The following is a 15,403-nucleotide window of genomic DNA, read 5'->3' on the forward strand; positions in this document are numbered from 1 at the left end:
AACTATTTCCCTGAATCAAGATTCCACTGGCAGCTCAGTCCACCATGTCAGCGAGAGAAGAGCTGCGGTCCCTGGGCAATGGGCCCCCCGGGGCCTTTAACACCACAATCCTGGGGAGGGGGTGCTGAGAGGGACCATCCAGGGAGGAACACAAGTCCTTCTACCATCCACCACACCCTCTTTTGGAACGGCTGCTGATGGCTCACCCCATCTGTGGGAACTGTTATCCCCTCTACCACCCTCTATCTGGGGGTTTTCTCTTCTGCGCCTATCTGGCAGGGCAGCCCCCCTGTCTGAACCCCTGATCCGCTCCCAGTTTTGTCCCTCTGCCCAGCCCTCCCCTCCAGTTTTCCCCCTTCAGGGGGATTTTCCCTGCCTTTGGTTGCAGGGAGCAGATGCTGGAGCTGAGTGAGGGCAGCAACTTGCAGATGTCACTGAGCAGGTGATAAGAACAGAAGAGCAAAGAACGGCCAGACGGAGTCAGACCAAAGGTCCATCTAGCCCAGTATCCGTCTGCCGACAGTGGCCAGTGCCAGGTGCCCCAGAGGGAATGAACAGACAGGAATCATGCCGGGATCCATCCCTTGTCGCCCCATCCCCAGCTTCTGACAAACAGAAATTAGGGACACCATCCCTGCCCATCCTGGCTAATCGCCATCGATGGACCGAGCTGCCAGGAATCTCTCTAGTTCCCTGTCGAACCTTTGGATCCCAGGACCCTGCTCAGGAACGTAGAAAGTTCTAATAAAGAAGCAGCTTCTGATACCAGGGGACTCCTCTTCCTCCTCCCCTCCCGTGGGGATGAGCAGCCCCCCCAGCTGTCTCTCTGCCCCGGCCCCATATACCTCATCACCCCTTCAGCCTCCCTCCAAATGTTCCCTTCCCCCCATCACCTTTTCAGCCCCCCTTCAGCCTCCCCCAACTGCCCCGGTCCCCTTCCCCTCATCGCCCCCCTCAACCTTCCCCCCCTCCTAGGCTCCTCCCCAGCTGCCCTTTCAGTCTTTCCCCCCTACAGCCAACTGCCCTCCTTCAGCCTTACCCCCAAAGCCCTCACCTAGCTGCCCCACATACCCCCTTTAGCCTCCCTCCCCCACAATTGCCCCTTCACCCCCTCACCCACTCCCCTCCCTCTGCCTCTCCCCAAATTCCCAGCTCCACCACGCTGAGGTTCCCTTCCCCACAACCATCCGCTTCCTTCCCATGGGGAACAGGAAATGCTTTTGAAAAAACCTCTTGTCAAGTAAAAAGGAAAACAATCCAAGCAAGCCCCTCCCATGCTTTGTGCTGGGCGCCCAGCTGTGGGTTTGTGTGTGTTCGGCTGAGGAGGGGTTGTTCTGAGCACACGCCCTTCAGGGAAGGGGTGGAGTTGGCCAAAGGGGCACCTTGAATCCTTAGCAGAGAATTCCTTTCTCCACGATGTTAGCCGAGCGTTGCTGTTCAATGTCACCTGACGAATGCAGCATTTGAAACAATCTGACGGTAAATCCCTTGCCCTCTCAGTTGCTGGAGTTCTCACACCCTCTGCTCTTGGGAGCTCACCACAGGACACGGCGTCTTATTTCCAGAGCATCTTGGAGATTAGACGGAGGAACCTGCACCCCAAACCCCTCATCCTCAACCCCACCCCAGAGCCCGCACCCCCAGCCGGACCCCTCACACTCTTGCACCCCAACCCTCTGCCCTAACCCTCATCCCTGGCCCCACCCAACAACCCACACCCCAACCCTCTGCCCCACCTGAGCCCCCTCCCACACGCCGAACCCTTCAGCCTACCACACAGCGTCCATGTGCAGAAGGAAGTTTGGAATGTGCAGCAACGTACAGGGGAGGCGTCACCCCTCATCTCCATATTGGTGCACAGAACAACATTCATTCCACACGGTTACCCCCAAATCTCTGTCAGGAATAATAAGGAGGTGACATTTTCAACAGGGCCGACTCCTACCAGCATCTATCAACTGGGAGCATTAGAAATCTCTGTGCCTCCCACCCATGTTGCACTGAAATAAAGGATAGAAAGAATATAACCTTAAAGAGAAAGAAGATTTATTAAGGGATAGATACAACTGGGGGAAGATTCACTGTGGGGAACACTACAAATACCTACCCATAGATTCCAGCAAGGGGCATAAAGGACCCTTAAACTGTCCTTTGGTTAAACTAATAAATGCCCGAAAAATAATGACTCTCTCTCTCCAAGCTGCAGAAGGAGGACACCGACAACGGACGGTCCGTCTCAGGACTCTGGAGCATCGGAGGATCTGGCTCTCTACTGCCGAAGCAGGAGATCAACAGATCTGGGCCGACAGCAAAGCCTCCACTGGGGCCTTTGGTGGATGACAGGAGTCAGGTAAGTATCCGAGTCCTTGACAGATGTTAGGAGCCGGAGTCTTGATCCGATGCCGCGCAAAGAGCCTGGCCGTGGCTGCCTCCATGGTGGACAGCGCCTGCGTCACCCCCGACCCTCCCTCGTACGCTCACGGTGGCGCACATTCCTGAGGCGCACGCTGACGGGCCCTGCCCCACCGGGACCAGCCTGTTCTCTGCCCCTCCGGTTCCCTCAGGGACACAGAGTTTTGGCGGGAAAATGCCAGGAAGAAAGGGTACCAAGATGGAGTTCAAACCCTTCCAATCATGTGCGCCATCTTGAATTTCTAAACTCCATTTTTAATTTCAGCAACATTCAAAACAGAATATGACCATGTACCAAAATCGCCTTACAGCACACGGACATAACCAATTAGAGGAAACACTGCTCCTGACTTTCCACCTGTCTGTCACATCTTGAATTTCATACATTGACCGATGAGAATAAAGGGCTCTCAGGTGACCTACAGACCAACAGTTGTTCATAGGAATTATTCAGCAAGTATTTTAGATGACCTGGAACATTGGAGGAAATCATCAACTGCTAAGAGACAATTAATGGAGAGAAGCAGCAAGAGGAATCCCATACTTTGGATTGGTTGTGTCTTATTTCCCTGATTTGAAAAGAGACCAAAAGGACCTGAGTCTCCTCACTGTGGATAGCCCCCTGCTCGGCCAGTCAGCATTGAGACGCTGAGGGGCGGGAGGCTGAGAGGTCTCACCAGATGTCTCAAAGGAGGGCCTTGGTCACTATCAGAGGGGATCACTCTCAGATCCGGACCCACCCCTTTGGGAGGACCTCCCGCAATGCGAGCAACCCCTCCTTCCTCGCCCACTCTCCACACACACCCCTCCTTGGTAGCGGGAGGGAAGCAGGGAAAAGGGGAAAAAGAAGCAAGAGGAGAGGAGAAAGGAGGGAGGAAAAGGGAAACCAAAAAGGATAAACCCCCAGGTCCCCAGTGATTCCAAGGGTCAAAGTCCGAGGTAGGAAATCAAATCCTGCCCCCTTAAGCCAGTGTTTTCTATGCCAGGAATTCTGCCTGCAGCAGGTGCATCAGACCCAACAGGTTCCAAACCTCTCGGAGCCTCTGACCTTGTCCAAGGGAAGTTCGTTTTCTGGCACAACCAGGGGTAGGAAAGGAGAAAACTCCACAGAGGCTCCTCCTCATGCTCACAGTCGTGAATCCTAATTCTCTCCCCGGCCTCGAGGGGAGACGTGGAAAAGGAGCCGTGCGGCAGCAAAGCCGGGGGGGGGGGTCTCCGAGACTGCCCTGGCCCTGCACCTCGGCCCTGCCCGGCTGATGTCGGGGTCTCTCTGCGAGGTCACTCCCTCCCCACCACCTTTGCCCAATGGGCTGAGTTCCTGCAAAAGGCCTTGGTGATGTCACTGCCCCACCCACCCCTCCCCTCCAAGCTGATGTCCTGCCCCTGCCCAGCCTCTTTGGAGGTTGGAGTTGTTGCCCCTGGATCTAGGGTTGCCAACTTCTGCACCCAACAAAACTGAACACCCTTGTGCCCCCCTTCGCCGAGGTCCTGGCCCTCTCACGCCACCTCCATCCCGTCTGTCGCTCCCTCTCCCCCACGCTCCCTCACTCGCTCATTGTCACCGCGCTGAGGAGGGCTGGAGATGTTGTCGGGGCGGACCTGGGAAGGAGGGCTGCCTGCCAAGCACCTTTAGGAGGAGGCGTCCCTCCCTGTCAGAAGATCATCTCCCTCCCTCAGCTCAGTGGTGGCCTGAATTGCCCCTTCTCCCGGCAGAACCAGAGGATTGGAAGCAGCAACATCAGACCCCTGTGTGGCTCGCAGGAATGAACACAAACACGCCCTTGTAGCTGAACAGATGGCTAGTTTTACCCCTGGGATACTACAAGGCTAAAGAGAAAGGTGGTGGCCCCACATCTAAGGAATGAAACACAACACAGTCATCATCGTTATGCGCATCCTTGCCCCTTTATACTTCTACTGTCTCGCTCCCACCACCGTCGCCCTCTGTGGGTTCAGTGAGAGGCCCACACTCAGTGCTTCCTACACACACAGACTCACACACACATCTTGCAAGGAAAACCTCACCAAGGAGTCACATGCACCTGTTGCTTCCCTGCACCCCTGCTCTCCAGAATCCAATCCCAAGGAAAGCTTGTCGGGCCCAGAGCTGGCAGGGCGTCCGGTGCTGGAGTATTGAAGCTACCGTGACGGCACTCAGAGGAAAGATGCTGAGAGAGTGCAAGTTAAAAATTGGCCGGTCAGGTTTCCAGTCCCCTCACGGGTCATTCCCTCACTCGAGCAAAGGGGCACATCTCAATTCTCAGCTGGCTCAGTCGAGCTGCATCGTTCTTGTTTCCACTCAGTCAGGTTTAAGGCCTGTTTCGCACCCTGTCTTTCAGAAGACAGTCAGAAACTACTCTCTGAAATAGGAAATGCAGGAGGACGTGTTATTGCTCCTGCCCCAACACAGACAGACAAAGAGAGAAATGTTCTCGCTTTGAGGGTGGGACTCCCTGCCCTTGGCCGAAGACAAGCACCTCTCCTTGACCTTGGTCGCTCCTTCAGCTTTTCTTTCAACAGGGAGCCCGAGAGCTCAGGTGCTGGAGCGCTGCGTTTGTCAGTGAAGCTCGGTGAGCTCCAATGTCACTCGGCTCTTTTACCAGCAAGTCAAAACACAGGAGGGATTTCCTCATTTGACAATCCTGGGGTTGTCTGAGGGTCTGTCCACACTGCACACTGAGCCTGTCTCTATGTGGCCTGGGCTTGCTGACTTGTGTTGCCAAGCCGGTGTTTGAGCGTCCAGACTGCAGGGGAAACTCAGGCCTCACACTGTGTCTATCTGTCAAGGTTCCTTCCCCACTCTGAACGCTAGGGTACAGATGTGGGGACCTGCATGAAAACCTCCTAAGCTTACTTTTACCAGCTTAGGTTAAAACTTCCCCAAGGTACAAACTATTTTACCTTTTGCCCTTGGACTTTCGCTGCTACCACCAAAAGTCTAACTGGGTTTTTTATTAGGAAAGAGCCGTTTGGAAACGTCTTTCCCCCAAAAATCCTCACCAAAACATTGCACCCCCCTTCCTGGGGAAGGTTTGGTAAAAATCCTCATCAATTTGCATAGGTGACCACAGACCCAGACCCTTGGATCTTAAGAACAACAAAAAAGCATTCAGTTTCTTAAAAGAAGAATTTCAATAGTAGAAAAAGTAAAAAGAATCACCTCTGTAAACTCAGGATGGTAAATACCTTACAGGGTAATTAGATTCAAAACATAGAAAATCCCTTTAGGCAAAACCTTAAGTTACAAAAAGACACACAGACAGGAATATCCATTCCATTCAGCACAGCTTATTTTCTCACCCATTTAAAGGAATCAGAATCTAACGCACATCTAGCTAGATTAATTACTAAGTTCTAAGACGCCATTCCTGTTCTGTCCCCGGCAAAAGCATCACACAGACAGATCCAGACCCTTTGTTTCTCCCTCCCCCCAGCTTTTGAAAGTATCTTGTTTCCTCATTGGTCATTTTGGTCAGGTGCCAGCGAGCTTATCCTAGCTTCTTAACCCTTTACAGGTGAGAGGGTTTTTCCTCTGGCCAGGAGGGATTTCAAGGTGGTTCGCCTTCCCTTTCTATTTATGACTCTCTCCTACCGCAGTAAGTCATCCTAAGTTACGCTGCTCCCGCTGCGTGAATAACAGAGCTGGATTTGACGTCGCTTCGGTTGACTTACTGCTGTGTCTACACTGGGCTGGGTCGACGGGAGACGCTCTTCGGTCGACTTCCCTTCCTCCTGCCGTTCCCGGCGCAGTCCCAACGGCGACCGGAGAGCGCTCTGCTGTCAATTTAGTGGGTCTTCACTCGACCCCCACGACATCAACCCCCAGTAGATCCACCGCAGCAAACAGAGCCTCCCAACCGTGCTGCCCCATCCACACGGCACGACTTAGACCCGAGTGGGAGATTCAGCTCCTGTGGGGTGTGTCACCCTCATCCGCTGAAGATGCTCCCTGAGTCTCCAGGGATTCCTGCCCTAACTGCTCTCCAGCCGGTTTGTGTCCATACGCTCCCCGCGGGGAGGCTGTGAGTGGCCTGGTTACAAGCGCTGGTTGCTCAGGCCTGGCAGGGAAGGGAAGCTCCGGGCAGCACTGACAGTCTGGAGATCCCTCCGGGGAAGCACAGGCGGTGGGTGGAACAGGCGGGGAGGCGAAGCTGCGGGGTCCTGCGGACGCCCTGAAACCAGCTCACAGACCCCCGGGGGTCACGCTGCCCTACATGCTGTTGCAGTAATGTTTGTGCAAGGTGTGACGCTGAAAGAGCAGCTTGTGTCAGAGTGTGTTCAGGCCAGCGGATGTGTGTGTTAGTAGAGATCAAAGCGACTGTTCAGTGTGCAACTGTTTTGGGTGTTTAAACCTCCTGAAAACTCGTGGAATGTTGTTTGCACTGTTTTCACGTCTCTGTGTCCTGTTACGCTGGAATAGCAAAGAGTTGCCTTGTGTAGACCCCGTCACTAAATAACCCCTCAAAGGAGAATGAAGGTGTGTGGGATGCAAATGGAGAAAAGGTTCATTTCCAAAGAAGGGGTGGTAAGAAGCAGGATTCCTGGGCGGGGGGCAGGTGTGGTTTGCACTGTTGTTGCCCAGGGTGGGAATGGGGAACTGGGCTCTGGCTTAAAGCGGTGTCGGGCTTCGAGGGGCTGGGTTCAGAGCTGGAGGTTGGGGTTGGGGTGAGGGTTGGGCTCCAGTTTTGGTTCAGGGGTTTCGAGTTGGGGGGCAGCTTATGGGGTCAGGGTTCCAGTTGGGTTCCGGGTAGGGGGTGGGGTTTAGATTTGGGGGGAGGGTTTGGCCAGCAGCAGCACAGAAGTGCGGGTGGCAATGGGGTGCCAGCCAATAGTGGTAAGTCGGGGGTCTTTTAGGTGGTTTTAGTGTCCGTAGCACCCTAGGGAGGGGGGAGGGTCGTGTTTACGAGAGGGGGCTAAAGTGTTGGGGAAGGGGGTGGCAAGTTGACCCATCCCACTTCGCACTTCCCACACGGACACGCACAATACGGCGAACGTGCGGACGCACACACGTCACACACACACGATGACACAAAACGGCACACAACATGACACACAAAAATAATACACGACACAGTCACACACACAACACGACACGGAAAGCATCACACACAAAACATCACACACACGACCCACAACATCTCACACACACACACACACTCAATACAACACGACCCACAACATGTCACACTCATCACAACACGACACACAACATGTCACACTCACACACTCAACACGACCCACAACACATCTCACACTCAACACGACCCACAACACATCTCACAGACACTCAACGACACACAGCACACTGCACATGCGTCGCACACACACAACGTCGCACACACAGTTTGTCGCATGTCCCACGTATCACGTCACGCACATGTCGCACTACGCACATGCACACTCACAACACGTCGCGTGCACGCACACAGTACCTGTCACACACACACGAGGCACACAACACGACACATGACACAAAATGGCACAAGACACAAAATGGCACACATGACATTGAGACACACACGACACTGAGACACACACACACGACACTGACACGTTGCACGTGGAACACATAGCACATCGCACACACAGCACGCCGACACACGACGTCTCTCACACGCCGACACACACACACGCCGACAAACGACGTCTCTCACACACGATGTCACACACACACACAACACACGCCCACACACAGGCACACGACACATGATGTTGCACACACACTGGCACACACACACATGCCGACACACAACGTCTCTCACATGCCAACACACACACATGTCTCTCACATGCCGACACACACACATGCCGACACACACACGCTGACTCACGACATCTCTCACACACGACGTCTCACACACACACGCCGACACACACAGACCACACACACGCCGACACACAACACTGACACACACGACACAGATGACACTGACACACACACAACGTCTCATACACAATAGCGACTCACACACATGACGTCTCACACACAACACCAACACATGATGTCTCACACACACGACACCGACACACACCACAGATGACGACTGACACACACACACACACGACACATGACGTCTCACACACACACACATGACCTCTCTCACACACGCCCACTCACTACACGCCCACACACGCCTGCACAACACACGCACAACACACGCCCACACAGACAACACATGCCCACACACACACCACACCCGCCCACACACACACACCACACACGACATGATGCCCACACACACACCACACCACACCCGCCCACACACACACACCACACACGACATGATGCCCACACACACACACGCCCACACAAAACACACAACACAACACACGTCCACACACACCACACACAACACACGCCCATGCCCACACACACACACACACCCGCCCATACCCGCCGACACACACACCCGCCAGCACACGACGTCTCACACACACAGAGCTGGCACACGATGTCTCACACACACAGACACGACACACACACCGACACACACGACATCTCACACACACGACACTGACACACACGACGTCTCACAAACACAGAGACGACACACACGACATCTCACACGCCCACGACACCGACACCGAGACACACAACGTCTCACATACACACACACACGACGTCTCACACACCCACGACACGACATACGACACGTCACACGACACACAAGACGGCAGACGACACGACACCAAAATCACACACGACACCGACACGCGACACACACACAAGACGGCAGACGACACGACACCGAAATCACACACGACACCGACACGCAACACACACACAAGACGGCAGAGGACACGACACCGAAATCACACACGACACTGACACGCGACACACACACAAGACGGCAGAGGACACGACACCGAAATCACAACCCTGGAGACGACCCCCAGCGGGTGCGAGAGCGGAGCGGGGACGGGCGGGGTGAACTCGGTCTCTGGGCGGCGCGTGGGGCCGGTGTGGGCGGGAGGGAAGAGGGCGGCAGGGCCGAGGGCGAGATTCCCAGCCCCCGTCGAGCGCTGGGGAGCGAGGGCTCCGGCTCGGCTCTCGCAGCGGCTCTGGCGAGGGATGGTGCCGGAGCTCTCGCCGGAGGGGAACACGGCAGGAGGGGCCTGAGCCGCCTGGGCCTCTTTCCAAGGAGGCGGAACCAGGCCTCCGCTCTCTGCCCTCTGCAGACCTGGCTGCGAGGTCAGTGCTTCCAGATCCTCGTCCGCACTCGCTGTCGTCCTCCTAACCGGCCGTGGGCGTCCTCGCCGGGGACGGGGCTCGGGGGGGTTAAGGCTGGGGAGGGGCCAGAGTCTCCTGAGCAGAGTGACTCTGTGGGGTGCCGTTAGAAAAGGGGCTTTTTGGTTGTGATGCTCAAGGTGTAATGGGAGGAGAGTGGAGGGCGGATCTCCGCCGTCTGGGAGAGGCAAACAGAGGAGCCTACGAGGCATTGCCGACTGAGATAGTAACTTACTTGTTTTTTCACCTTGTGCTGGGTTTAGTACCAAGGAAAAAGAAGTCAAGCCTCAGAGTCTACTGCCCTCATGCGACGGAAAGTGAGTGAGAGCAGCGAGCCTGTGACCGTTGGTGATGCCAGGCAAGAGCCCTCCATCTGGGAGCCGAGCAAGCGCCAGTCTCGGTGAGGTAAGTGTCTGGTTTGGTGAGGACTTTGCTCACGCCCCACCTGAGTCCGGGTAGGGAAGCCCTGTAAATTAGGGTTCGGTTTGTAAGAAAAGGTTCCTGATCAGCTGTGGTTACGAGGGAGAAAAGGTCCCATTTTCAGAGGCTGCTCGTTTCTCTGGTCAGGAACGGTGTCTCCTCCGCAGCAGAAGGTTGGATCCAAGAGGATGACTCCAGGTGGTGAGTGGCTTGCCCTGCTCTCATGTTTCTCTGTCTTCTCTCATGTGTTCGCCAACTCTCTCTTTCTCTTCTCTCCTCTTCTGTCCTCGTGCCGTGTCCCTTCACAGGACACGGGTAGGTGTGCATTCCCACAGGTGAGGTCTCGGGAGCCATGGAGAAGTCAGAGCGGAGGAAAATCATGCCGGGCAGTGGGTGCGAGCGTGGAGCGGTGACTGTCGGGGTTAACTCTGTCTCGGTTCATCGCGTGGGGCTGATGCGCGGATGAAGGCAAGATTTCCAGCACCAATGGGGCTCTGTATAATGATAGCCTACGCGATGTGGCCCACTGAGATGGTAACTTCTTTGTTTTTCCTCCTTGGTCTGGGTTTAGTACAAACAGTTGACTCTCCTCATCGGATGGAAAGCGAGCGAGAGCGGTGAGCCCGCGAGCACTGTTGATGCAGCCAGGAGTCGTCCGGTTGGCAGCGGAGCAGTCGCGAATGTCAGTGAGATAAGTGTCTGGTTTGGTTAAGGCTTTGCTCACGGCCCGACTGGCACCAGGTGGGGACTCCCCATCAGCTGGGGCTGGGTTTGTAAGAAAAGGTTCCTGACCAGCTGTGGTTAGGAGAGAGACAAGGTCCCCATTTTCAGGGGCTGCTCATTTCTCTGGCCAGGAACGGTGTCTCCTTCGCAGGAGAAGGTGGCATCTAGGAGGATGACTCCAGCTGGTGAGTTGCTTGCCTTCCTCCCATATTTTTCTCTCTTCTCTTGTGTGTTGGCCAACTTTCTCAGTCTCTCTCTCCTCTGCTCTCCTGGTGTCGCCTCCCTTTGTAGGACACGGGTAGGTGTGCATTCCCACAGGTGAGGTCTCGGGAGCCATGGAAAAGTCGGAGCGGACGAAAATCATGCAGGGCAGTAGAAAGGCTGCTGAAAGTACCTGAAGAGACAAAGGAAATGAGAAGGGGGAAGTCCAGACTAAGACAGGAGTCTAGTCTGTAAAGAGAAACAACGGGAAGTCTAAGCTACAGAAACTCTTCAAGATGCCAAAAGACATTTAGGATGGGAAATTACTTCTTGAATCCAGTCTCTTTAAGATCTTAGGCTTAGTATGCGTGTGTATTTGTATTTGCTTAGTAATCTGCCTTCTTCTGTTTGCTATCCCTTATAATCACTGAAAATCTACCTTTTCTAGTGAAACTATTTTTTGTTTATTATTATTATTAAACTCAGTTTGTGCAACTGGTGCCCCGTGAGGGATATGCTTTGTGTGTTACTCCAAGGGGCCGCCCGGTGTCACTCTTCCTCCATGAGGGAAATGATTTGAGCATGACCTGAATTGGCCACCCACTGTCACTGTTGCTCCATGAGGGAAATGCTTTGTGCAATACCTGGATTAGCCACCCAGTGTCACTGTTGCTCCACGAGGGAAATTGTTGGGGCATTACCCTGAGTGGTGTGAAGGAAAAGTTAGCATATGTGACTCCATTTTGGTTTGGGGCCCACCATTGTCTAAAAGCAAGCACATCATGCACCAGGAGGAGTGTTTCTTAGATGCTGCATTCCTGTGAAAATCCTCCACCCCCCGCCCTTGTCTCCAGCCTGTTTTATCTCCCGGTTTCTGTTCTTTGTCTGTTCCTAACTCCCTGCCTCCTGGCCTTGATGTGGGCCTCCCATCCTGATAAGAAAAGTTACTGGTGCATTGCTTTAGGACCATGCAATGTAGCTGAAGTCATGGTTTAGCACGGGGAATGTACCTAGCCGGGATAGATGGTAGGTAAGGGAAGGGTTTGTCTATTGGCTAAGGTTTCCGATGCACGAGGGCAACGTGCTTTGCTGAAAGGTCTATAATCTTTGTATAACCTGCATGCGGGGTCCCCTCCTGATGAGCAGGGGGGCACCACGCTTGAGCGTAATAAACTTAGTCCTTTTGGGAACCCTGCCGTTGTGGACTTCGTTCGTGTGCCTCAGCCTAGACTCGACCTGTGCGTGACCAATCGGGTATCATTCGCAGCAGTTCCTGTGCGTGACCTATCGGGTATAATTCGCAGCAGCTTGTGTGCGTGACCTGTCAGGTATAATTCGTGACAGTGGCCACCCACTCTCACTGTTGCTCTGTGAGGGAAATGGTTTGTGCATTATCTGGATTGGCCACCTGGTGTCACTGTTGCTCCGTGACGGAAGTGCTTTGTGCATTACCCTGTGTGGCCACCCAAGACAACACACACATCACACACAAAACATCACACACACAAAACAAGACAGACGACACTGACACACACACACACACCATGACACCGACACACACACACAGAACACGTCACACATACAGAAACACGTCTCTCTCACACACACAACACAGGACACCGACACACACAAATAAAATGACACACAAAACAGCACACAACACAACACACAAAAATCACACACAACACCGACACACACACATACGCACACACACATGAGACGAGGCACAAAACGGCAGACAACGTGACACAGAAATCACACACGACACCGACACACACACACACGAAGACGCACAAAACAGAAGACAACGTGACACAGAAATCACACACGACACCGACACCCACACACAATATGACACACAACACCTCACATGACACACAAAATGGCACACAACGTGACACACACACACAACACGATGCACAAAACATCGCACACAATATATCACACACCCACACACAACACGACACACACACAGATAACACGACACACGACACCGACACACACAGACAACATGACACACGACACCGACACACGACACACAAAAAGGCACATGACACGAGACACAAAAATCTTACACAACACATGACACCGACACACACAACATGCACACAAAACGGCACACAACACGGCACATGCACACAACATGGCATACAACAGGGCACACACACACTCAACATGGACCACAACACGCACACATACACAAAACGACACACAAGTCACACACACAACACGTCACACAGCAGAAGGTTTCATCTGGGAGGAGGATGTCCCGGAGTCCCCGGGCGATGCTCTGGAACTGCTCCCCAGGAAGCCAGGCAGGACTCTGGGGAAGTCTCCTCTCGGGGAGCAGCCTGTCTGCAGGACACACAGCTCCCCCGGCTCCACCTTCCTGGCTCTGACCTCGGAGCCTTCAGCCTCCTCTGCCCCTCCCTGCGCTTCCCACAGCCAGTCCGCCCAGGCGGGGTCCTGGGGGAGCCAGAGGGTCCTGCCCCCCAACTCCGCAGTCAGACGGGACTCTCAGCCAGCCAGGAAAACAGAGCTTTATTAGACGACAGGGACATGGTCTAACACAGAGCTTGTAGGTGCAGAGAACAGGACCCCTCAGCCGGGTCCATTTTGGGGGGCAGTGAGCCAGACAACCCCGTCTGCCCTTCACTCCATGTCTCCAGCCAGCCCCCAACTGAAACTCCCCCCAGCCCCTCCTCCTCTGGGCTTTGTCCCTTTCCCCGGCCAGGAGGGCACCAGATTCCTTTGTTCTCCAACCCTTTAGCTCTCACCTTGCAGAGGGGAAGGGCCCAGGGCATCAGGTGCCAGGAAAGAGGGTGTCGGCCATTCTGTGTGTCCAGACCCCTGCACACACCTGCCCTCCAGAGCTCTGCAACGATCATACACCCTTACCCCACCACCTAGACCCTTAAGAACTGCCTAGGGGAAACTGAGGCACCCCCACACGATTCAGAGGAAACATGAAGTCCTGCTTCATCACAGATGACTCCAGGAGGTGAGTTGCTTGCTATCCTACCATGTTTTTCTCTGTCTCTCCTCTCGTATGTTGGCCATCACACACACTCTGTCTCTCTCTCTCTCTCTCTGTCCTTGCCTTTCCCTGTGCTGTCTCCCTTCACAGGACACGGGCAGGCACGCTAGGTGTGCATCCCCTCAGGCTGTCTCGGAAGCCAAGAAGCAGTAGGAGGGGATGAAAATCATGCAGGGCAGTGGGTGCGAGAGTGGAGCGGTGACTGTCGGTGTTAACTCCGTCTCTGTTCCTCGAGTGGGGCCGATGTGGATGGGATGAAAGAGTGAGGCAGGGCTGAGGGCAAGATTTCCAGCACCCATCGAGCTTTGTGGAGTGATGGCTCATGCTTGGCTTTTGCAGCTGCTTTCGCAGAGGAATTGTCCAGGGGCCGGAGGAGAATATGGCAGGAGTGGACCTGTGTGTGTCCGTCTGCCGACAGTGGCCAAGGCCAGGTGCCCCAGAGGGAATGAACAGACAGGAATCATGCTGGGATCCATCCCTTGTCGCCCCATCCCCAGCTTCTGACAAACAGAGGTTCGGGACACCATCCCTGCCCATCCTGGCTAATCCCCATCGATGGAGTCTTGTTGTGTGTGTTTGTGTATGTGTGACGTGTGTAGTGTTTTCTGTCTGTGTGACATGGTGTGTGTCATGTTGTGCGTGTGTGAGACATGTTTGTGAGTGTGACGTGCGACGTGCTGTGCGTGCGTGCGACGCGCAACGTTTTGTGTGTGTGAAGTGTGACGTGCTGTGTGTATGACGTATGATGGAGTCTTGTGTTCAGTGTGTCTGTGTGTTGAGTTTTGTGCCGTTTTGTGTGTCATGTTGAGTGTGTGTTGTGTGTTATGAGATGTGTTGTGTGTATGTCATGTGTGTCGCACACACAAACACAACACATCGCACACCGCACGCAGAACACGTCGTGTGTAGCACGTCGCACACATGTTGCACGCACACACACAGCACATTGCACATCACAAGCACAACATGTCGCATGTAGCATGCACACATACAAAACGCATACATACAAAACATTGCACGTCGCATGAACACACACAACACGTCGCCTGTCGCACGACGCACATCGCACATAGCGCGGCCACATACAACACGTCAAACATCGCACTCACAACACGTCGCATGTCGAACGTCATCCACACAGCACATCGCACTTCACACACACAAAACTTGCGCGTCGCACGCAAGCACAGCACGTCGCACGTCACACTCACAAACATGTCTCACACGTGCACAACATGACACACACCATGTCACACAGACAGAAAACACTACACACGTCACACATACACAAACACACACAACACACAAAATGTCACATACACAGCACAACACACAAAAAAGCACACAACACAACACAAGCACACAACCTGACACACAACACA

The 15,403-nt window shown here is 54.1% G+C and overlaps 1 long non-coding RNA gene across 3 annotated transcripts; it reads left to right on the top strand.

Moving 5' to 3' along the window:
• The first annotated feature begins 2,252 nt into the window (after positions 1–2,252).
• Positions 2,253–11,411, top strand: LOC141986101 (uncharacterized). 3 transcript variants are annotated; one of them, XR_012639196.1, is made up of 4 exons: positions 4,947–4,982; positions 9,904–10,045; positions 10,369–10,528; positions 10,632–11,411. It is a non-coding gene; the product is annotated as an uncharacterized LOC141986101 (long non-coding RNA). The 3 variants fall into 3 exon arrangements; XR_012639195.1 differs by lacking the exon at positions 4,947–4,982 and adding an exon at positions 2,253–2,350 and having other exon boundaries at positions 10,369–11,411; XR_012639194.1 differs by having other exon boundaries at positions 10,369–11,411.
• The last annotated feature ends 3,992 nt before the right edge of the window (positions 11,412–15,403 follow it).

Source organism: Natator depressus, chromosome 4 (genome assembly GCF_965152275.1).
Source record: "Natator depressus isolate rNatDep1 chromosome 4, rNatDep2.hap1, whole genome shotgun sequence".
Taxonomy (NCBI): Eukaryota; Metazoa; Chordata; order Testudines; family Cheloniidae; genus Natator; species Natator depressus.